Source organism: Colias croceus, chromosome 13 (genome assembly GCF_905220415.1).
Source record: "Colias croceus chromosome 13, ilColCroc2.1".
In the NCBI taxonomy this organism is placed as follows: domain Eukaryota; kingdom Metazoa; phylum Arthropoda; class Insecta; order Lepidoptera; family Pieridae; genus Colias; species Colias croceus.
The window spans coordinates 3,911,321-3,938,003 of NC_059549.1; the positions used below are offsets into that span (position 1 = coordinate 3,911,321).

A 26,683-nucleotide genomic window follows, 5' to 3' on the forward strand; every position below is an offset into this window, starting at 1 on the left:
CTTCTTAAAAAGGCTTCATTAAATACGAATTTTTCTTGAATCTGTTTTGAATTCTTGAATTGTTTCTCAATATAATTAGCAGTTTTATTAAATCCATTGCTTCAGGAATTTGCAAAAAGGACAGTTACGTTTTAAAATTAACTTAGGAAAATATTATGTTTGAGATAAATTTCCATCGACACATAAAACTTTTCTAAATAACCTTTGTATTTTCTCAATGTGTTTGATTTTACGCGAGTACCTATTATAGTGCATTATACATGTTTTAGGAGGGCATTGGGATAATAAGTTATTGCATAAATCGCGTTAAAAAACTATTAAAGTCTTTTATTTCTAAAAATATATCATTTACAATACTGAAGGTACGAAAATGATAAGTCTTAGAAGGCACATCACAAATACGTTTATAATAACAAGAAGTTCAACCGCTTATCTAATATACTCTAAACAATATAATATGTGTTAGGCCGTTTTCTCTCCTCGTGACATTTTATTTGTATTCAAATTGTTAAGGGAAGCCATCCGTCAAGCGGAGGCAATAAAACTCGTGCAATACATCAGAATGATCACTTAGCTCGGATAACTTGGAATTGAATAGTGCTGATCGATCATGTGAGTAAGAATGTTAATGCGGTTTAATCGGTTTTCAAGTGTGTGTATTATATTAGATGATAGAGGTGCAGCCTTTACAAGGATGGTCAAAGATTCTGTCCCATTGGGAATGCTGAGGTACTGAAAAAATAAAGTAAATATTTTTGTCATAAGTGATCTTAGTATTATTGTTGTTTATGTTATGTTAGTTTTTCGTTATGTACGAAAAAATATAATTTGATCATGTCTATAATGGAGTACATCCATATAAGTCAAATGAAAATCGCATTTCTTAGAAGAGATATAAAAGCTTCCCTAAATGTTACTCAAATTGGTATTATTTTAAAAATATAAACATGTAAATCATTGTACATAATAGTATAATCAATCATATTATAATCAATTTAGGAATTCATAAATTTTAATTTCAGCAAAATTAATAACAAATAAAAATAATAAATTCAATTTGAGCATAACCAATTTGTCCGTATCCGAGCCGCTAAAAAAACCCATAAAATCAGACCAAATCGAATTGAATACGTAATGTACACTTTTTAAACGAAGTTCTCTAAAGTCCGCCTTTTATTTTAATAAAGCTATCCAAATATTATGAGTCATAAACAAAACGAATTAAAACATTCAAACAAATTGAATGGGATTCCACAAACAAGACATTTGCAAGCCTTTTAACGACGCATGGTTAAAAAGTGAAATAAAATCGAACGATACTTTGATCCTGTATAATTAATATGTAAATGAGTCCATTGTAAGGAAAATGTGGATGATAAAAAGACCTGGTATTGATCTCATTAAATATGGATACGATTCTACGAACGGCCATTGAAATCACAAATATCAAGTAATATTGCTATGAAATTGTGTAGGCTTAATTATTTGGTTCGGTAATTCTTGGGTTCGGTAACTGAATATATAGTATATTTCATGATAAGTTCTTTATTAAACTTTAAAAATGACTTAAAAAAACGTTTATTTTTGTATTTATTAGTATCTACGTCGAATTTTAATTTGTTCATCTTAAATTAAGTTAAACTCTACTGACTCTATCTTTCATATAAATGTTACTTATACATAATTATTCAAAAGTATCAGTCGTAATTTAGTCATTCACACATTAGAATTTTGTTTATTAATATATGGGTGGGAATCTTGTGAAAATCTATATATCAATAGTACCTAATACTAACACTTAGTTTTCTGTTCGAACGTTTGTACCAAGTTATCCCCGGAACTACTCGAGTGATTTTGAAAATTCCTTTATCAATTTAGATAGTTGCCTACATCATAAACACAGAAGGGAAAGATTTGCCCATCCCAATATGAAAACAATATCATTCTATTACTAACTTCTCTGACATGAGCGTACAGCCTATCTTATCATTGAAATCCCAAAGGTACATCTACAATAACATTCAATTAGGATGCCAATAATAAAACGTCACGTTCGATAACTGTCTTGCAGACCCTTATAAATAATCCTTATCTACCCCCATTGTAATGGTCGTACAATATGTCATAATTATTTAATTAATGCAGGCCTGAGTGGGTTATCATTGTCCCCATAACTCAGGCTGCCTACACGGATTGAATATTCGATCCTGTGAAAACACGAAATCAGACATTCTAGGATGGTGTAAGAGAATTTGCATTAATAAAGCATTGTGCATAATGAGCATAATGCAGAGGTATAACCTTGTTCTTATGTATGTATCTGTTTATTTCAGATCCATAATGGATTACACAAATATTTTATCTCTCTCTTCCAAAAAAACTGTGTAGAGTTTTGGAGACGATCAAAATATTGAAAAATGTTTATAATTTTTATTATATTGTTTATGTATATAATGTTCATATTATATGGTTTTGATTCTTACCTGGCAAACAACACTTATTTATTTATAAGTTTCAAAAATTAATTTTATGAGCAGTAGGTAATTAATCCATCCTGATAAATTCTAACTCTTACGTAAATAGTCTCTTGATTTAACTATTTTAACACAAGCAATTTAAAATCGATTAAAAATACAGATTGTCGAGTAATTACTCGATTTTATTCGTAGCGAGATTAACGATTCATTCGATTGATACGCGATTGGACATCGGAACATTACAACGAAGCACGTCCCACGCCCGTCTTAATTATTGGACTGTTACTAGGGTAACCATTTTTAGGCACAGATTGTTATTTAAATACTTTTGTCGCTAGAAAAAAATTGTTATTTAAACTAGTAGCACTATTTATTATTATTATACTAAGTCCAAATTAATTACAGAGAAATGGAATTGTCAGATATCAGATGAAAGTATTAAGGCAAATTTTATCGTTAGGTAACATAATTTATCTTTGATATTTTTTACACATTCAATATTTAGTTTTTTTATGTATGTTAAAGTTATCTATAATGAAAAAAAAATATTCATCATATTTTATTTGTTATAATCGTAGAGCTATATTATTTGTATTGACACAAGTGTATACACCTTTTAAATTACTGTCAAGCTGACTGCTAAAAACATATCCAGATTTCTCAAAACGGCTGGTCACCCTCCATTGCCCACACTAGTGCCAATTAATCGTACGTATGTACTACGATTTGTTTTTAATGAACTGTTGGATTGCGTGGCTGCATGCATAAAACAGAAACTTTAAAACTTTGTACGATGTTTAACAAGATGTTGCATATCCTATACCGAGATTAGCCTACGTGGGTGATTACGTAGGTTGCCAGTAAAAAAATAAATAAACATACAAAATCCTCGCTCTTATCGTAAACTTTTTGTAAGTAATTTTAGTAGCGCGACTTTTTAATTAGGTTACGAGAGCTCCGTAGTTTTTACACATAATTAAAATTTGTTATAAATTATGACTATTGTTGTACAAAATATTGTAAGAGCTGCGAATGAACAATGTTATTTCGTTTGTAGAATATTATTTTTTACAAAGTAATTAGAGCACTGCGCTGGATGATACACGGTTTATTTAAAATAATATATTTTCATGTGCATGCGAAACATATTTTATTATTTTAAATAAAAAATTCCGCCTTACCACATTTTGCTTACACACTGCTTACGTTTCAGCCCCAATACAAGACAGCGCCGAGTGCGAATGCGCCTATTTCTAACAAATAATAGAAAATATGAGAAGACTTTGGGTGGATGCGATATGCAGAAGAAAGGCAAAAGTGGCGAGATCTGGGAGAGGCCTACGTTCAGCAGTGGACGGGTATAGGCTGATGTGATGATGATGATGTGATGATGAGAAGACTTATCACGTCCTTATAACGAAGCTCAATCTACTTATACGAAAATAATATAATTATGTCGATCCGCATGGTAACATGTAGCTAGTACACGTAAAGGAAGCTGTGTTAAGAAAGTAATATCAAGATGTAAGATAACTTAGTAGTTTTTCAGTGAAACCCACTGTAAGGAAATTGTAACTTTAAAAACGTAATCTTTATAATTCCCAAGCTCATAACAACCGTTGGTTTCTATATAATTGTGGAGAGTCGCGGAGAAGCAATGGTAATAATGCTTTAGCTTCTTAGAAGATAACATCGCTGTGTCGCATCAAGCCCGCGGCGGAGTAGTCTACTTTTAACATACAGGATGCTTATATTTTATTCGTTTAGATAATGTAACAAAATAATTCACAACTAATTTAAAAATACTTACGAATACCAATTTCAACGTTGAAGATTACGAGGTCGAGAGTAGGTACATTTTATACAGTGTGTCTTATGTTTTAATTTAGTTACTATTAAATACTTAGAAAGGTTGAACAACATGTTTTGAACATAATAATATGTATTATGTACCTATAATTGAATTAGAAAAAAAAACTGTTTATTGTATACGACCGGAGATTACCTACTATTATTTACCTAATTCTATAATGCTTTCATGTACATTCACTATGTAAAAACAGTTTCAATAGACACAATTCAAACGCCCTGTATTCACAAAGACCGTTATATTTAGCGTAATTCCATCGTGCATATTCGCGACTCCGGTCCATTCCATCCAGCCGATGCAGCGCTTCTGCTCCCGTAATTGCTTCAAGTTATCTACATCATTACATCTCGATCCTTCCCTCTTTCAGCGCTTTAATTTCTTTTTTCGGCTCCCATTTTCGCTTGTTTTTTCAATTAATCAGTCTTGCGCTGCGTAAGAGATTCTTGGTGATAACTTTTGGTTATTTTACGAATTGTATGATTTATTTGGACATTCTATTATTTGGATAAAACTTTTTTATAGCGCTTATGTGGTTTTCGTAGCGCATTCTCAATTTATTTTTACGTTATATTATGGAATCTCTATAAGATGCTGCATTGCCACAGCATGTTTGTATGAAAATAATAAACACAGATAAAAATAAGTGGTACTAATTATCGGATACAATTATGATTATCTTGGTTTAACTTTATGCAAATGTAATCCTTAATTAACGTCCAATCAAAGATTAAATGAATACTAAAATAAAACTCATAAAACCGCTGTCACAAGCTAGTACCTTCGCAATTACACTACGCTCAAACGCAGCAAACCGATCTAGATAGCCCGCCATTTTTCATTTATTTAGCCCTGTTGGTACTAAGATATTCCTAAGGACACGACATAATTCATACAGTATCGTAACATGGATCGGTATTTTACTAAATGAACGTCCGATATTTATAGCCATTGTGGACATAATTTAATAAACAAAGCAGGTACAGGCTGACGTTTTAATGCCACCCTTGCCATTTGATCAGATACGGCATCATAACTGGTTCTTTGAGATAGCATTGTAAGAAGCTGGTTCTACTAAGTTATGTGCTCCTGGTAGCTAGTTGTTATCGTTAAGCGAATATGCTATCAGCCGTGAAGCTATTAATACAGAACCCTATCAAGATACCTTGTCTGAATACTTTATTCGCGCCACTGAACTTCTTTTGTTAAATCGCTCAAATAAATTTTAATGCTTGCATGCGAAGGAATCGAAGACTAAAATGTTAAGTAAATTTAATTTAAAATATATATTTTCTAAGCGCAAGCAGAAAACAACCTGTACCTTTATTTACGTATATAGCATCGTATTGATTTATTTCATCATGATCTAGGCAAAAATACCATACAAGTCAAGGACCATACTCATAAACGAGCGTTTTTAAAACCACTGCAGTAATTAAAAATAACACTTGTTTTCGTAGATTTACATAAAAAAGAACTAAAATCATGAGTCAGTTTGCGGAAGTTTAGTTCTAAAAGGCAAATTAAGCAATTTTTTTACATTTAAAGTTCACATCGCCAGAAAACCGAGTGTACAATCATTTTATATCAACGTGAATTACTACAAGAACGTTATCTATGTAGGAGTAGGATTTATATCAGAAAATGTTTGTTACGGAAATAGCGTCCTCTAAAAATTTTAAAAGACAATTTAAACATTCTAGCTCATGCATACTTTCTGTAATAAGCTACAAACACGATCTACTTTAGATGGTAAAGAACTAGAAGACTATGAGAACCTAAACACTATATCTTACATTAATTATAATGTACAAAAACGAGAACAGCATCAGTAGTGAGATCGTATATGGGCTAATGCTGATGATACCAAAATTGCTTTAATCATCAGGGACGTAACTCCTTTGGGGCGTCCATATAATTATTAAGATAATTTTGCGTTCTTAAGTGATTTAATAGAAACACAATTTTACTTTATTTAGTTTAAACTATGAAATTTGTATTCGCTGGATACCAAATGCACTAACTTTAGATTGGTTATAAAAGAAGTATAAAACCAACAACAGTATCCATATCCAAGTTCAACTCACGACCGCAGTGAACTTCAGTCACCTTAACCCCAAAGGATTTACACGTCAAAATAAGTCCGTTACTTTAGTGTCGGAGCAGATTCGAATATAAAAGGTGAATAGATTGTCAGCTTAGCGTAAATAACGTCGGTAACGTCTAAACATGCTTATCTCCAAATATTTACGAGGAGAGATCAAATAAATACAACTATTAAAATAAATTTAATATTACGCTTTATAGATGGTGTTAGAGCTGTGTTACTTACTTACGAATGTTTACTTTGTAGTTCACGTTACCTTTATTAATACAATGTATATATTAAAGAGAATTCAAATTTTATTTTGAACGTTTTGTATGTACTTTTTAAGAGTTATGCCACATTGCACTATTACTACATTGCTTGATAATATAATATCTGTAGTCAAAGAAACGTAATAGACGGTGATGACGTTATGTTACTATTGCAAGTTACAACGACACTATTATAGGGACATCAAGGCATTTTGCTGACGACTAAGATTAGTTTATTAAGTTTATTAAATACACTTAAAAGAGTGACATCACGTCACGGAAATTGGAACTTCAGAAATCCTGGGTCAACCAACAGATTAGATGATGTCATTTTTACGCCTACGTTTTGGAGTAAGAGCATTAGACGATGACCTAGGAACTGCATCTAGAAATATACCTTCACCGTACGAAAGTATTCATTTCAATAAATAAATGAAAGGAATCGTAAGAAAGTATGGATTTGAACATATAAATCAACGTTATAAAATGAACACTAGCTACTAGTCTATATTGTTTCGACCACACACGTCCGGTTAGACTCGACCTTAACCACAACGGTGGCATACAAACGGCTCTTGAGAATTGTTAAAAATGCCTTTCATTGTGCATCGAACGAGATATGATTCATATTGAAATAAATGTTATTATGACATAGATAGCATTATCGTTTAAGCAGTTATGTAATGTCCACGGCCATATATTATATTGTTAATATTTTTAATAGCTTCTAAGTAGTGAGATTTAAAGCTAGATAGATGGAGCTTACGGTGTATTTATGGTCAATTTTTTCATTGGGAATATTCATTGCTAGAAATAGTGGAATTATATTCGGTAATTCCTCCTTGACATCTTAGTTTATTATCGGTCGAACCAATATTTTGTGGACCACAAAATCTTCACATGGCACATTTTTAGAAATAAAAAATATTTTCCCTGGCAGAGACATATTCAATATATTAATATAGGCAATACTTATTTGAACCAATGATAGATATCGAAAAACGTATTAAATTATTTCTATTATTATATTTTTTCCCATTTTCAAAAGTCAGTCTCACAATTTGTTGTTAAGTTGTTGTTGTTGTTTATATTATGCTCTAAATCAATAAATCACGTTGTTCAGTATTTTCGTTACATAGGTACAATAAAAATATTATTCGTAGACCGTTATAGACGGAAATATTAATAACGTAACATCTATTATAATATTATATTTAAAGATGATTGAGCAAGTTTTATAAAAAGTATGAATTTCCCTTGATTTATCACAGATCTATAAAAAACTGAGATTTTTATATTAGCAAAGTGAGGTCAAATAACTCTTAATTCATAAAACATTTTTAGTACGAAATAATGAGTCTAAGGCGATTTCGTTATAAAATATTAGTAAGGTATTAATTTAGAAATAAATTATTTAGTTTCGTCACCTTTACGAGACGATTTTGATTGATTTGAATTGTAAAATAATTTATTTCTAATAGACGACAGGGACGGACTATGCAAAAGAACGAATCCGCATTTAAACAATCCATACTAATATTATAAATGCGAAAGTAACTCTGTCTGTCTGTCTGTTACTAAATCACGCTTTAACTACTGAACCAATTTGCATGAAATTTGGTATAGAGATATTTTGATACCCGAGAAAGGACATAGGATAGATTTTATCCCGGAAATCCCACGGGAACGGGAACTATGCAGGTTTTTCTTTGACTGCGCGGGCGATGCCGCGGGAGGAAAGCTAGTATGTAATAAACAACAGGTATGTATCTACCATAACATAAATAAAACAGTGTTTAAAAAATGATCATGTAATAGTAGTTTAGTTTACTCTTCAAAAATTAATAAACTCATGCATAGATAATTTAGGAAAACTGCATTCATTGTTTATACTAGCAATTGCACTTAATTATGGTCATACTAAATACTCCAAATATCCCGGAACAGTACCAACAAGTTGTAAATACTGTCATAAAGTTTGAAAGTATTCAAACAAAATATGTACAATAATTGGAAGAAAGCCTCAAAAACACAGGGCTCTAAACCAATCAATTTGATCCTCAAAATTCGACATCTATTACCTGTCATTTATAAGCAATAAAATAGTATTTTAATACACGTTGCCTCTAAGCATCGGATGCGTGAAAATATGTTATTTTAATGGTCGAATTTCTTAGAGCGACCCGCCATAATGACCGCGGGCGACGTAACAGTCTTTCCGTACAAGATTTATTATCTAAATTACTTTATAACCAACGTACACGCATTAAATATACTTTAACAATTATTAAACGGACGTTTCTTTTGTTATTTTGTTTTTGCCCGGCTTAGAAGTGATTTAGCACCTTGAAGGTTTTAGACGCGATGTGGATTTGGGTTAATAGCTTTTTTGTATTGACGTTTATTATTATTAAATATTCGTATTAATGAACATTATTAATTATGTTAAAAAATACAATTTGAATATGTATTAACATTTGTTAGCCGAGAAAAGATGTGTTAGAGTTTTATATTTTATCTTCATATATATCGTTTCAATAGACGCAAAGAGTAAGAGTTAAAAGCTTGTTACATAATCCTTCGGATAGAAATAATTAGTTCAACTCTAGAACAATCTAACGTGTATGAAACTTCTTTCGCAATATCAATATCATTAATGAATGTATTAAATAGACATACCGACAGGCACAGTCATAACATACGTCTCTGGACTACCAATAGTATAAAACTCTTTATTCATTGTTGAAATTAGAATAAACATAGAATATAATATAATAGAATTACTTCATAATTAGAAGGTATTAATCACGATTAGGTTGTAATCACATCGTCAATATTGGCAACAGTTTAATCTCGTTATGAGAGAAATATCATTATAATATTATATCTACGCTATAGCTATATTTATACGAGTGTGATATATAATTAAATGATAGGTATAGACATAGATAGATGAAAATGATAATAGATCCCAAATGTGATCCCAAAGACATCAAGGATCTAAATAATACGTTGTTACGTTATTCAAGTTGGTAATCAATTTCATTACTTCACAACATACTTTTTCACTATTATAACGTACCTAATGTACCTGCAGGTATATAACCTTATCGTTTAATTAAACAACTTCAACTTGTTAAATAAAAAAATTAGGCTTTTACGTTAGAACGTAATATTTTATAGAAGTCAAATACAGAGAAAACTTTTCCATACAAACGTAAATAAAAACTAGCTCAAAGCCACGCTAAATCCTCTAGAAATTGAACTAAATACGAGTTTCCAAACGCTTGCAAGTGTTGGTCAATCGAATATCGTCCCGTGATCAAAGGTATCAGTCACCCACGACAGTAAACAATATTTCGAAACAAAGGAATTCCTTAATCAAATCGCCGACCCCTTGATGCGAGACGTGCGATAGAGTACGCTTATCGATTATAGTCTGAGAGCTTGCTGGATAAAAGCGTAAGTTATATTAATTAACATTAATTTTAGAAGGTGAGAAGGTGAGTGAGGCTATTAGGCTAATAGGGATTAACGTTAAGCGCTAAGCGTTAACTTAAGACTGAAATTGAATTATACACATCGTATTTGAATTTAATTTATTTAATACATAATAAAATTATAATATACTGAACACTATAAATATATTACCTACAACCAAAAATCTGAAGACAATTAGGTAAGCTAACAGCACTACCAACATACTATAAATATTATTATTACATTTCTACAGTATAAGCATATCTAAGCAAATACATTGTGATAAACATTTCCACAACCAGCTCCTGCACTCCCACTCACGATGATGCAGCGCCTGATGCATTTAATTGTTGTGTGATACCGCTAATGCACCTGTCAAGAAAACAAAGAAAGCTAGATAAGTCTAAAATTGAGCTGCGTGTACGCGTGCTGTGTAAATGTTTATACTTTCTCGATATCTATCTTGGATACGCCATTCATTTGTCATACGTAGCGAGACTGGTAAATGCATTTTAGATTACGCTCTGTAAGTACATACTATGGTAAATGATGTATTTGTAGTGAATTCGATTTCATATTCTATAATCTATACAATACTTTTGTGTGTCGATGCTATGCGAATTATATAAAATTAACTGCGTTAAAAACAACCGACTTCAAAAACGGAAAAGTAAAAAATAAAAAAGATTTGATATTATTAATTACTACATATTATTTAGATGTGCTATTTATTAAATAGGTTTGATGTCGGTGCACGGGCTTAATACTAAGTGCTTAGTGTTTGGCACCGACTTCAAACCTATTTAATAAATAGCACATCTAAATAATATGTAGTAATTAATAATATCAAATCTTTTTTATTTTTTACTTTTCCGTTTTTGAAGTCGGTTGTTTTTAACGCAGTTAATTTTATTTAATACTTTTTAGTGTAATTTTCAACACGAATCAAACGAGCCCAAACTCGATAAAGTTGAGTCAATATATTACTGAGTTCCTATGGCCACCTTCCGATTCCATCATCAAATCAGCTCTATGTCATGATAATGTTTCATCGCTATCCAATTTACATACGTATACAAAATTTTAGCTCAATCGGTTACCGGGAAGTGAATCAAAGTTACTTGCTACATTCCAATTAAGTCATCGAGTACAGACAAAAATGCTCATAAAATAAAAACTACTGGGCCTAGCCGAATAAAATTTTTATGGGACCAATTCGACACCATCCCGCATCGAACAAAAAAAGAATCACGTAAATCGGTTCAGAAACCTCGGAGTAATCGGTGTACATACATAAAAAAAAAAAAAAAAAAATATACCGGCCGAATTGATAACCTCCTCCTTTTTTTTGAAGTCGGTTAAAAATGTGTAGACAGAAAGTGTAGACAGTAATTTTAATGAGTATTATAATATGCGAAGGTACTATTTTACGAAGAGTTTTTTAATGACATAATTCTTAACTGCTCACAGAAATCACTTTCATCGACCGTTCAGATATGTACCTACCTAAATTGAGCCTAAAAAATTAGTATACTACAGTATTACGAAAATTGTTTATTTCACATCCAAAACGTATCTTTCACAAAGCATATTCCACAACATCCGCAAATATTACCTTTAGGGCTAACTGATACAAAAATCGCAAACCACACCGCAAAACCTATTCGAACAAAAGAACGTATTTCAGACAATTCGAGCGTGGGTACTTAAATGGACTTAAACATATGAGACATTGAATCATACGCAATTACAGCTCATTGTGCTTGTACTATTTACTTGCATTGTACGCAGAATGCCTTGTCGATTCACGATACGCACAATTTAAAACGCTTCTCTTGAGGTCAGTTTTACCTGGATACCTAATTGCGCTATTTGTATTGAAAAGGGAATTGTCGTAAGAAACAATTGATGCGTAATTGTGTGTATTGTCGTTGCGGAATGTTTGTATTTACTTAGATATTGTACGAAAATTAATAATTTGGTTGATTTACATATACATATTATGTAAATTCAATTCCTATGTAACTAACTCTCTCGCAATGATTATTCAATAAACCATGCTGTAAGAGCAATAATTTGTTTAATATGTTTAAAATTATCTCCTAAAGCGCCTATTGAAAAAGCCGTACGTACCGTGCCATTTACAAACAGTTGCATAAATTGGTGTGTGTTTAAAAAAATAAATCGCCTTATTGAATTCCATCAGCACATTGCGCAACTAAGTACGTTTGCGAAATTGCGTAGAAATTAAGCCGCTACGTAAACACAGATTAATGCTTCACTCGAGCAAGCACACAATATTAAGCAAATCCGTCAAATAATCCAGTGAAAGCCGACATGTCTCTGTCAACACGGCATACGATTTGGTAACTTCGTTTACATTCAAGCAAATTCCTCTTATCTAAAAGTTTGAGAAACGAAAATAGCGATTCATCACAAGTTTTAATCTGTTAAAGTTAACCCATTTATAAGTAAACGGGCGTTTAAGCGTCGCGTTTTTCCTTATACTGATGTGCACAGTTCGGTCAAAACTAACTGATTAAAATAAAGAATATTACATAACTATGTTAGTCGATAAAGTTATAGCTTTCGATGCATCGTTACATTTTGGAATTGCGTAATATTTATACCAATTAGCACGTAAGAAAAAGAATCGTGAAATTTATAGGCGGTAAAGACTGACATTCAAAGAACTATGATTAAGTCCAATCCACGAATTAACACCATCAATAGACAATTATTAGAAAGTAATTTATTCTACAACCGTAACCGATTACCAGAAAGATTTACCAGAGAGTAAGTAATCGGCTTAATAGGTATTTTAAAAAACGCTCGTTTGCAGTGTTGCGATATCGTGCAATTTCGACCACGATCCAAAGGACTCGCATATTTCACCTAAAACCGCCGAAAGGTATAAAAATATTTCACATTCATTGCGTGATGACGAGCACGCGATCCTAACTTTTGATTTATTTTTACACAATTAAAACGCCTTTTAGACGAGGAATGATTCATATTTTTCATTTGGCTTTTGTGATGTTAAATTATGTTCTTTAGAACTGCTTTCATGTACTACAATATGCTCTTGATAATTAATTTTAGGCGTAGATATTCAATCGGAGAAGCAATGGTATCTACACAATTTATGGAAGATTTTAATTTTTTTAATATCATTTTAATATCAAAAGTAAATAATTTTATGCTTGAATTCCGCATCCATTGCCGGAATTGTATAATAAACTGAAACAATACCAGACTACGCCTCACCCAATAACAATAAAGTTCCTTTTACGGAACAATGTAATACAAACAATGCGATAGTTACGCAATTTCAGTAAGCGATATTAACTGGAATTGATGACTCTTCATAATTGGCTCGATATACTCAGCAAATCGTGCTATTTGTGAACTGACCCAAATAAATATTGCATAAACTGCTTAGCATACTTCATTGTTTACGTGATTTCAGCTGTTAGTGTTAAATCAGTGAGATTTTATTACTGGCAATCCATTATGCGACTGCTCACTGGATGTCCGCGACCACATAATAGTCGTGTTCAGATTTTATACGCGACTAAAATATCAAGCTTGCTAAACAATATTTTGAAAATAATATAAAGTGAAAAAACTAAAACCCAACTACGACAATAACCGGCGCTGAAAAAGTATAAAACAAGATTTCAGAATACTGAACTGAACAAAGTTGCTAATGTAGTTACAAGTAAATGGACACAGTAGACTCTACCAAGATGCCTTCGTTGTAAATTGACAATAATGTCATACAATACTATCCTGAAGTATGCAATATTCCACTATGTAAAGATAAATTTTCATGTTTGGAAAGGCGTAGTCACACGTTACATAATATACCTATTTACCGTAGCACTTCAACAACGTGTAACTACGCCTTTCCAAACATGAAAATTTATCTTTACATAGTGGAATATTGCATACTTCAGAATAGTATTGTATGACATTATTGTCAATTTACAACGAAGGCATCTTGGTAGAGTCTACTGTGTCCATTTACTTGTAACTACATTAGCAACTTTGTTCAGTTTAGTATTCTGAAATCTTGTTTTATACTTTTTCAGCGCCGGTTATTGTCGTAGTTGGGTTTTAGTTTTTTCACTTTATATTATTTGTACTATTTTGGTGTTAAAGTGTATTTGGGGCATAATATTAACAAAAGTTAAACTGATGAACTAATAAAGAAGCTATGGACGAAAAGATGTGAATTATATGCAATCAGCCCATGAATACAGGTAAAGTCACGAGCAAATGCTAGTAATATATATATATTCAAAATGTAAAAGGAAAGCGCTTTCAAATGATACCAAACACGGGATATTTATCTTAACTTTATTTTTTTACTTTGTATGTTTTGTCCGATAGAGGACGCCAGATTAGATTTTGTGAAACCCCATATAGCCTATAACCAGCGGACAATTAAGACGCTTCTAATGATATGTCATTTGTCAAATTCTGATAAGTAGTTTAGACGTTACGAGGGAACAGATGAACATACATACATACATACATACATACATACATACATACATAGCCTGTCAAAATCATAACCCTCCTTTTGCTTTGCCGTAGTCGGGTAATGAGCCAAGATGTTTGTCGTAGAACGTCAAATCCTATGTAATAATATGATTATGAGCTTCCTATTTTATGTAGATTATAGGTTTAACGGTTATTATTATGTTAAAATTTGTTTTACAGTATAATAAATAATAAAACATAGAAGTATGTAGGTATTATATTTTATTACCCTTCGAATGTAAACTGGTTCAGGTCTGGCTTAGATTCACGTGATATTTTAAAGAACATGTAAACTGTTTTTTATAAAAATATCCACATGTTTTGCAAAATTATCACGAAGATATTATATAACATGTATCAGAATATATTCCGTTCCCAACAAACAAATTTGTATTCTTTATCTTCATTGCTAAACTATCAGATATTATCGAATGAATAAAAGTTATTTATTGTTACTGCCACTTGAAATATTTATATTCTCTATACACGAGGGACTGGAACAAAACATTGAAAGTAATCGAATAGTGCTCCCAGGGGCTGATTAAATGTAACTACGCACGCGTTATTTTTTTTTTCCTTTACTCACTACGCAACTATTGCTTTTTCTGGTAACATAAAAAGCTATTTTAGTTAAAAAAGTAGAAGAAGCTACATAGGCTAATTTTTAGTAATTTATGTCTATTTCTCAAATGAAATAAAATATATAATAAATGCCACAGTATAACTGAAAATATTTAATGAACTTTGTGTAAAACCGAAATACCTTACCGGTTAATAACACGCCAAAAGTCTCGCCTTCGGCCTTACCCATAATACGTCTAAAAGTCTCGCCCCGTTAAAATATTGTTCATCAAAAGAATAGTCCATCTATAAATAATAAAGTATGCAACGAAGAAGCATATTTGCCTTATTCCATAGTGAGTAACTGAGTAATGTAAGGACGGCAACACACGCGTAAAAATCCATTTTATTTGACTGACAACATCAATTAGCGGTTGACGGGGCGGTGTTTCGTTACAAAGGGACTATCTTGTGAGCTTATATAGTAATAGTCTATCAATATTAAAGTGGGAATTTGTTTTTTCAAATGATTTTCTTTTTTATTACGAGTGGATACGTTGAACGTTGTCATTGAAGTTATTTAAAATTTAATTAAAGTTTTCGTTTTGCTCGTCTTGGTCTATTATTGATACCTCTGGGAGTTAGAATTTTTTATGGGTACATGTTTTAGGTTTCAATAAGAACTGTGCTTAAGTATTAAAAATAGTTAAAGGGATTTAGAAACTTAAATGAATCAATAGGTACATCGTTTTGTACAAATTCACGAATTTCTGTTTAGAATATAATAAATTATAAGAAAATAAATAATTCCACATACAAATAAAATCACGCAAGAACTCATCCCTTTATTGCTTTACCGAATATTGGAAATAATATCGCTAATATATCAGAAACGAACCAGAAATGAGTCCTATTATTTAATTTGTTTCTGAATCATATCACTTATAACCTCAATATATTTTACCCAAAGCCAACAGTACTAAAACAGCAAATATGAATCAGACAATCTTATCCCGTACAAGAACCATCAGCTTATTTCTTTCGATTTGTATTAAATCACAAGTTTAATTGTCCGAGAAATGAAGGGATTAAACAGCTGATCCCAAAGAAACTTCCAGAACAAGACTGCTTCTTTGGTATTATTGGATTTCTTTTGCTCCGAATAAACTTTCCAATTAAAATCACTCCAATCTTTCAGCCCGAGATATGATTCTGTTTACTTTTTGTTCTATCTTGATTGGTTCTAAATTGGATTCAGCAATGTCAGTAGAAGTTTTGTTATATTCTTGTAAAAACAGAAATTTGCTTAAGATATCGGAAGGCTGTGAATAATAATGGTTCTTAATAATAGATAATTATTTTTGTAGGTATGTAGGTATCTATTTTTACTAGCACGGCTAACTGGCACCTAATATTTTGGCTTAGCCCTTTTTGTGTGAATTAATTTTAAAAAGCCAAGCCTGGAAGTAATATAAATAAAACCATTTAAAGCTTTCCTGTTAAAATGTAAAAATGCATGCAAAATATGTTATAAGTAGCGAGAATGTTTTTATAATAATAGAAATCGATAAAAGTAATTGAACATTAATGTCATTCGCGTCCGTAAAATGTTTGCTAACTGCTGGTAAAAATCTGTTTTATTACTGCAATAAACAACTTAAAGCGTGTTTACGTGTTTTGAAAGCTGAACTAATAAGGATATTAAAATTATACGACTGCAGCTCGACATGGCGTCCGTTCCAAACCATAACAGAGGATGTTTTTAGCATCATATAATTTCATAAAGCCCTTTGACTATTCAAACCCAAAATTTGCTGTGTTATTTTCAACCTTAATGAATACAACACTAATTTTAATTTAGAGATCACGTCATTAGTTACCTACTCATAAAATTGCAGTTTTACAGTTTTGATAACCTTTGTCAAAATTCGGTCAGCTAATCGTTTGTGTAATCCCATGAAGCACGTACAAATTGCATTATCAGCGGCTTACTATCATAACATATAGGTTATGCTAAAACAGTCATTATTACAAGAACTGTTAATACGTTTATCGCGTATATCGTTTTAGGCTCAAAATCATCTGTACAGGGACCTCAGGAGTCCCAGCGTTTTGTACGTGCTCTTCAAATCGTCCGGCCAATAAAATTTTATGATACATTTTATTTAATATCGGCACCGATAAAATCAAAGAAAGGCTGAATTAACAGTATTCTATTTATTAGATGTGATTAAATTTAACCGTCCATAAAATGCTCGGTTATTCAATGTTTTGGGTCCAAGGGCTTATTATTGGGTAAGACGTAGTTTTATTTTATAGCATTAAGTAAGATTGATGAACAATTTCCTTGCCTATTGTATGTAGCTTATGTTTATTGTGGCTTAAAATAGAAATAAAATTCATATTTCCGCTTCCAATTATATATTTTATTGCTTGCGTTTTGGTTTGATATATCAAAATATAATTTGATAAGTTTACTTTAAGGTTATTTTTTCCTCTGTTATGGCTATGTTAAATTCCAAATTGGAAATAAATCTTTTCTACACTTAATAATTTTCTTATATCCTTAAATTCTGGAACAAAATTTGGAACTAGCAAAATTTTTCGAGTTCCAATAAACTTCACAAATCCAAAACTAATCCAAAGTTAACATTAATTTAGTCTCTATAACTAGAGAGAACTTTCCAGTAATATTTGGTAAAAATTAGAAAGTGTAAATAAACAAAACAAACACGATACTAAACAAAAAATAACGCACGCGTGTCAAATGAATAATACCACAGCGGAAAGACTTTAGGAATTTAGTGCGTCTAATTACTGGGCTCTGTCGGCGCAACATTTTGATTCGTCGAGCTCAATACGAGAACTGTATGGTTAAATGCACCTTAGGTGTGAATTGGAGATATTCAAATAAAATATTTTAATGTTGTTTTTGTCTTTTGATATTTTTAGTGTTATATCATTCAAAATCTTTATACTTAAATGAGATATTTTTTAAGAATATTAATTTCTTAGTATTGTTTTTTTTTTATGAAAATTGCTTTTTATATGGAGGTTTTTAATAAACTAAATCTATACAATATTAAAAAGAAAAAAGTTTTTATTACGTTACCTATAATATAACTGAAACATGGATAAAATGATTTTTAAACTTATAAAAAGATGACTGTTCTGGCGGAGCATATGAGTAGTTAGTTATTAACTGTGAAATGTTTTTTAAAATATGTTTAATAACTCAAAGTCAATTTATAACACAGTATCTAATAAAAATGAGAAATCTGAAAACATCGCCTTTATTTCATTTAATAAACATATTTAAGTGGGTTCAAAATGCTTTCATGAACAGACAGTACGTAAGTTTTCTAATTATTTCTACACAACAGATTTTCATATCCTTTGCATATGACGCATAATTTTATTTCAAAAAATTATATTAAATTCTTAAATCATCTGTCTAGACACCACTCAGATGCCATCTGGTGCTCACAATAAATATTACAATGTTCAGAGGTGGAGACAATTTAAACACATTGTAAACGAAAATTATATTAAATTTCAAAAAGAAAATTGCATACCTGTTTAAAATATCATTTTAGTTAAGTTTTATTCAGTAAATCTCGTACTCAATTTTATTGTAGGTAACTATCCTGCCTTAACATCGTGTGTTGTATCAAAAACATCCTATCCTACTCCTACTATTATTACCCTTATTAAAAACTAGCTTCCGCCCGCGACTCCGTCCGCGCGGATGTCGGTCTTCGCGTGGATGGTTTATATTTTCTCCATTTTGAGTAATTCTGAAAATGATATCTTATAAATATCTATTGGACCCAAATACGGCTAGGCCTATAATAATACGCAACGTGTGTTCGCGGTTCTACGGAACAACGTCTATGGATAAAACTGAAAAATTAAGATTATTTTTTTTTCTACGTATTTTTCCAGGATAAAAAGTATCCTATTTTACGCCCAGGATAATAAGGTATAATTATACCAAGTTTCAAACCGGTAGTTTTCACGTGATGTCTTCACATACAGACAGACAGACAGACAGACAGACAGACAGACAAAAATTTTTTTAATCACATATTTGGGTTTGGTATCGATCCAGTAACAGTGCTATTTATTTTTTTAATATTTTGAATGTACAGAATTGACCTTTATACAGATTTATTATATGTATAGATAATTATGCAAAAGTTTGTGAGGATGTATGTGTATGTATGTATGTTTGTTATACTCTTTCACGCAAATACTACTGAATCGTTTACAATGAAATTTAGTACACATATACTTAGAGGGTAACTTGGAACTTGTAACGCATAGGATAGGATTTATCTTGGAAATCCGATGGGAACGGGAACTATGCGGGTTTTTCTTTGAAATCGCGGGCGAAGCCGCGGCCAGAAAGCTAGTATACCATAATATAATTTACAACTATAACGTAGTTGTATTTTACATTAATTAAATTCCATACCAGCGTTTCAAAGGATCCAAAATTATAATGATGCTCCGATTAAAACTTTAAGTAGGTTTTGTAAATAAAGCACTAATAAGCTGCATAAGACTGCTTTGCATTTAATGAAGCCATACATTAACATAAGATATTTGCATCAGCCCCAAAAATTTAATCACAACGATCGTGCAGATATTTTAAACGGCTACTTCAGTAAAAACCCCCATAAATTGCTTATCGGCGAACAAGTTTCTTAATTTTCCCGCTCGTACTGTTTTAATTAGGGTATAATTTTTTGGTTCGTTATTTAACATTTATCCAGAAACAGTTTGTGGACAAATTAAGAGATAAGGCTCATTTCACACGATTTAAAAAAGCAATTTTGCCCAATTATTTTGCTAAATAAGAATATTAATATACGAATTTTAACACTTAGTACAAAGTGCCGGTTTATGAGATTTCAGCACTTTAACGCTGCATTAATTACATAAAGTTTTGTACGTGCTTGGATTTGAGTACACTATCTTGGTTGAAAAACTTTATTGTACAATTATTACATATTCAATATTAATTTATGAAATGTTGAAGAGGAAAGGTTAAACCATGTACTAAAACATAGATGTTATTTTCAATTTATTTCATCGCGTCAATAAAAAAAATTATATTATGATAAATTTATACTAATTAACAATTGTGAGCAATTTGGTGGAGCAGTGGTTTGGGACGAGCACTAAATCATTGTTCAGAACAGCGGTTTCCAAAATTGAAATAGCCCTAATGATCGCCAACCTCCCAAAGGAGAAGGCACTTTAAGAAGAAGAAGAAGAGCAATTATTTTTCTAGATGTCAGCATATTTATAAAAGATAGTTCAAATCAATGATTTTTAAATCTATGCTGATACTTAAATATTATAAAGCTGATGAGTTTGTTTGAACGCGCTAATCTCAGGAACTACTGATCGGATTTGAAAAATTCTTTCGGTGTTAGATAGCCCATTTATTGAGGAAAGCTATAGGCTATATTATAGCATCACGCTATGCACAGGAGCAGAGCACTGCGGGTAAAACCGTGGGGCACAGCTAGTATAATAATATGTAAAGAATTTCATCTCCGAGTCATGAGTTAATAATATAATATCGTGAAATCAACTATAATTCCTTTCGATTGCTCAACGCTGCATGCGTTGAATGAATGATATTTATGGTTATCTAGTAACAATATTTGTTTTAAAACATTATCACATTACCACCAAACGCGATTGAAAGCATAATCATGTTTTTTTAAACGTATTTGAGCTTTCAATTTATTGTACAAAAGCAACCTTTGCTACCTAATGGAACTGTTTGATTTTCATATGTGTGAAATTGTATAGTTGGATTATGAAGATTATAAAGTTTATTTATTTTTCATGTATATTTTGTGTTTCGTAATACTTTGGCAATACTTAAAACAAACGGTTTGTTTAACTTTCATTCTAATATTTTGTTTACTTCGTAGTGTCTTAAAGAAGAGAGTGTACCTCAATCTCAAAAAGTCGGCAACGCATCTGCACAAATCCCTGTAGATGAATATGGGCGGTGGACTCGCCTACGATCAGGCGCTCCACACGCCCGTTTGCCCACTCTAATATAAAAAAAATACTTATTTCATTAAACGCCAAAAAAATAAATTGTATAGAAATTGCGTATCCCTTGAAATAGGTATCGTTTCTCCGTAAATCTACGTCTCGAGAATTTTAATTAAGAAATTAAGTACAAAAATACGGAATTGATGGGACTCGAGCCTTAAGTAGTTAATATTTTTTACAGGAACAAGTATTACGGGTGGTTTGCCCAAATACAGATAACATGCAATTCGGCGTTATTTTATTTGCTACTTGGACAGAAAATCGATGAAAAAGCTTTATGACTTTTACATAATTTAACTTGTTAAGTATTTATTATAATAAGCTTATGTCCGCCCAATGACTATGCTACTTTAGGAACTAAGATTTCTTTTTCTTATGTATTATGAAGGTAATTGAATTGTTCAACGGCTATAGGATTCAATAATTTTATATAAATAATATGTACAAAACAACAAATATGAAAAAAGCGACTGTTCGAAACAAATAAACACATTTGATGAATATCGGAACAGTTTATTCCATACTATATAATTATTAATATTATAAATGCGAAAGTAACTCTGTCTGTCTGTCTGTTACTCAATCACGCCTTAACTACTGAACCTATTTTCATGAAATTTGGTATGGAAATATTTTGATACTCGAGAAAGGACATAGGCTACTTTTTATCCCGGGAAAATGACAAAATCCCGAAAATCCCACGGGAACGGGAATTATTCGGGTTTTTCTTTGACTGCGCGGGCGGAAATCTAAAATATATTGCTTGAGTTTAGAGTAAATGATATTAAATTTATGACCCAAAAACTTTGTTACTAAGCTTGAGATAATTATGAAATTGTTTCAGAATCTTTTATCTCAAGTAATGTAGACAGTTAGGTAATATTATATGACAGTTAGGTAATATTATATTATAATAACCTATCAAGAAAAAAAAAATAATGTCTCGGTCTGGCAGGACACAGAAGGCGGATCACCTACTTGTCCCTAAAGAAAATCGATCAGTGAAACAGACAGTTAGGTAATATTATATGACAGTTAGGTAATATTATATTATAATAACCTATCTAGAAAAAAAAATAATGTCTCGGTCTGGCAGGACACAGAAGGCGGATCACCTACTTGTCCCTAAAGAAAATCGATCAGTGAAACAGATGTAGGTATAATGCATCTACCCCTTACCCCATTAGGGGACATGGGACTTCTTCACTTTTTTACCTAAATTTAATTACAATAAAAATATTACAAAAGCTTAACTACTAAATAAAACATACTTTATTCATTACACTACTACACATTTAATTACATACACGTCAAAAATTGTTTCCCCGCACAGTGTAAACAGGTTCAAAACAATTATATTACAACAATCAATTTTTTATCCTCTAATACCGGGTATTTTCAACACATCGATAATATTATTAGCTCTTCACACAATGAAGTCAATACTCCAATACCCTAATCAGTATCATACAGATGACTGGCAAAACCATTATGCCAACCTGTGATGCCAACTAACGTTTTAATACAAGACTTTTTGCGTTGCTGTCAAAATATTTCGATTCATTAAACGCTGGTAAAATGATTTTGTGCACTTTTTACAAATTGGACGAATAAAAACTTTGGTTATTGGACAATGTTTGAATGTTATATAATAGTAGCTGTATAGTATTATATTATCTGTGGTAGCTGTGACCCGCGGTTTTACCTACATTGCTCCGCTGTTATTAGTGGTAGCGTGATGAAATAAAGCTTAGCCTTCCTCGGTAAATGGCCTATCTGTCAGTGAAATAATTTTTCAAATCGGGACAATGGTTCTTGAGATTAGCGAATCTAAACGAACAAACAAAATATTTCCTAAGCTTATTATTTAGTAAAGATTAAGTTCTCAGTGTCACGGCCATGCGTCGTGGTCAATGAACGGAAACTGTAAATGATGGATCGATCTGTGTATAGCTGTTTTAGTTTCGATGTTGAGACAATGTAAACATTATGAAATATTATATTGATAAATAAATAGAAACATTATTAGTTTTTGTAACGTTAGTAATAGATTGTTTTATTTATCTAAAAAAGTAATGTCTGATTATATTAAATAAAATTGATATACAGTAATTCTTATTTTTTTATCTCAAATAAGATTGACAGAGAAAATATCACGATATTACTTTTGTTTCAAGCTTATGCTTATAAATATATAATATGATTGTCCTGTTTTTTTACACGACATAATATATTTTCAAATCAATGTTTTCTATTTGACTTAAAAAAGCTTATAAAAATGAGCCTGTAAACCGTAATTAACAGTTTACGATGCACGTGTACTCACACCTCTAGCGGTCAAGCCAAGGTCACCGGCTACATGACTGATGCTGACACGCGTCGCCTTTGACTTCTAGCCGTTCAGACGTCCATCTAGCCGATATAAGCCGTATTTATAGTTTGGGACTGGTTTATTTATTGCTGTTTATAGGTGATCTATTTTTGTTGCAGTTTGATGTTTTATTTTGGATGGAATGTGTAGGTTTTGGATTAACTATTGGGAGTATTTCCAATTCGTTTATTTAAAGAAGTAACCATGCCATACCGTTATAAGCTCATTGTTTTAATTATCATGGTTCATGATTATATAATTATTATAGTTACGTTACGTTACTTTATGTGCGCCGTGCTAAAAAATTACTACACTTATTTAAATAAATATTTTTCCACTGGCTTGAGTCAATAAACTCAAACACTACGGAGGACTATTATTATGTTTTTGCTAATGGAACGTGGTTCACGGGGAAGATTTTAGTACTTAAGTGTAATATTATATGAATGAGAAATATATTCGAGTTTGCATTTTGTTAAATAGTATACAAAGTGCGAAAGATAAATAATACATAGGTTCATTTTTAAAACACTATCATCTGATTTTAAATTAATAAATGTACAAATCGTGTACCACACTATACATACGGCTCATCACCCGTCGAGTAGATGATGGCAACCATAATGATTCATTAAATGCCTCATCGAGATTACCTTTTTGTAATTGACCGATGATGCGCGCCGTATCACAGCTCCTCTTTACAATAAACCACCAATGAAGTGCTGTTTAATTATTTTTTATACTAGGTATGTATTAATAAAGGTTTTTTACGTAATCGGTTGATAAATATTGAAATTATTTAACTAATTATGTAAAAATGTTGGTGAATAATAAATTATTGAAGTTGATAGTGTGCTTTCAAAACAGTTTTAAGTATCCGCGTAGAATAGCTGATGTTTTTTTTTAACAATAATTATAAACAAAATTTTGTCTGGATGTGCCTTGAGCATTTTAATTTTTTCTTCGTTACACAACTATGAATCAAAAGAATTTACCATGCTACTTTAACCTAAAAAAGTGGGTAGAGAAAAAATTTCGTACAAGAATGTAAGGTATTATTACGTTTAAACTTTAGTTTAAGTAACGTATGTCATGCTCAAAAATTGGTGCCCATTTGGTCCGTACATATAATTCGTAATTTTCTCTTACAATTATGGGATATAGCCTACAGGGTCAATTAAGTTCTGAACGACCAAAATGCAGGAGACACATTTGTATAGCATTTTACTAGCATTGGAGGTCATGTTATGTTGGTAATGTTCTTGCATCACATACTATTGCGTGGTAAATAAAACATGTCTTTATTAAAGCCATTATAATCCTTTTATAGCTTAAATATACGATTAGGTAAATACATATAAACATACGACTATAGCATAATTATTATCACATTTTTGAAGTTGAAATATGTCGACATATATTTTTAATGCCGTTGTGTATTAACTGTCTAGTTATAATATATTTTTTTTATTATTGTTAAATGGTGAATGATAATTTATTAGTTTTACTTGTGTGCAGAAAGTCGTATGCACAAAAAAGACTAGAATCAATACTAGGAAATTCTATTTTACTTTTATGTATCCGAATGTATAATGTAGGTCTATTGCGTTACTCAGGTGTGTTGATTTATTTTGATAAACAAATAAATTAAATGTATGAAATACATACAAAAATGCAAATTAGTAAGTTTTTTCATCAAATTATCTCTATATCCATTATGACCAAAATTAAATTCAGGTATCAGTAGATTTAATACGCAAAATAATCGAAAAAAAAATCTCACCATTCGAAGTACAATATACAACAATAATTTATTAAAACTCCATGTTTCTGATTACTGTTCCGCGGGTTCTAAAAATAAAATAGGCCAAGCACATGTCATTTGTCAGCTCCCTACACATGACGGGCAGTAATTTATAGGTTATGTTGCTTTATAGTGGCTACGTGACGTGATTTTTAAATGTATGTACTTTTAAAATATTGCTGTATTTTTATTTTTGGAAAGTTCAGACCAATAAAAACTTTTCGTGTGTTTTAATATTCCGTGGTAGAGGTAGGTAGGTAGGTAGAGGTTCAAATTAAACATTTTACGTCTTCTTTATTAACATTTGTGCGTAAATTGTTATTTTATTATCTTGAATCTTATTTATTATAGGTAACCTATATCTCAATTAAAATATCTTATTTATAGTGGAAAAAGTACCTATAATTGAAATGCTCAGATATCTCACATGCAGATTCCATTGGTAAATATAGATTATCTTATTCATATTATATTAGTTTGTACTGCCGCAGTGCATATGTTATCTAGATTAAATATCCTAAAGGAAACATTTATAAAGAGGCGACGCTCACAACGATTTGATCCTTAGCAGAAGCTTAACTGATCGTATTAAGATTCCTACAGTTAACTCCAGTTATTCACATGACGTATAGAGTTCACAGTTTGGTCGGATTAGTGATTTCTCGGTATTCCCCCTGTTAAAGTATTTGGTTACTCGTTGTTTAAAAAAAACTGGTAAGGTAGATAAACATTTTTAAGATATTGAATGGAGATCGTTTCGAATATAACTAATTAACCAAGTGTTGAAACGTCTGAATTTTATTTTTCTAGAGGCTTTACTGTCATAGATTTAAATATGTAAAAAATAAATTTATAATACGTAAAAAAACAGACAATTATCCTATAACGGATAAACTCAACATTTCAAAATGTTTATGATCTAATAGAAAATATCGCAAGTATGGCCCCGTAAATAAATAATCTCGTATACTTTGATATGCCACGCGTAAAAACTTTTTCTCTTTATCAATGTGAATACCAATTCTTGTTTTTATCATAAAAATAAGTCATTCACCTGCAATCTGCAATAAAGTTCAGTATCGTGCACCGATTATGCAGATAACTTATAATCTCCGTACCATAGTTAGTGATCA

The 26,683-nt window shown here is 31.3% G+C and overlaps 1 long non-coding RNA gene across 1 annotated transcript in view; it reads left to right on the forward strand.

Annotated features, from left to right (window-relative positions):
- The first annotated feature begins 591 nt into the window (after positions 1–591).
- LOC123696886 overlaps positions 592–26,683 on the forward strand; it is a 37,108-nt gene continuing 11,016 nt past the window's right edge. Inside the window, exon 1 of the long non-coding RNA XR_006752139.1 lies at positions 592–729. This is a non-coding gene — a long non-coding RNA (uncharacterized LOC123696886). The remainder of the gene's footprint in view (positions 730–26,683) is intronic.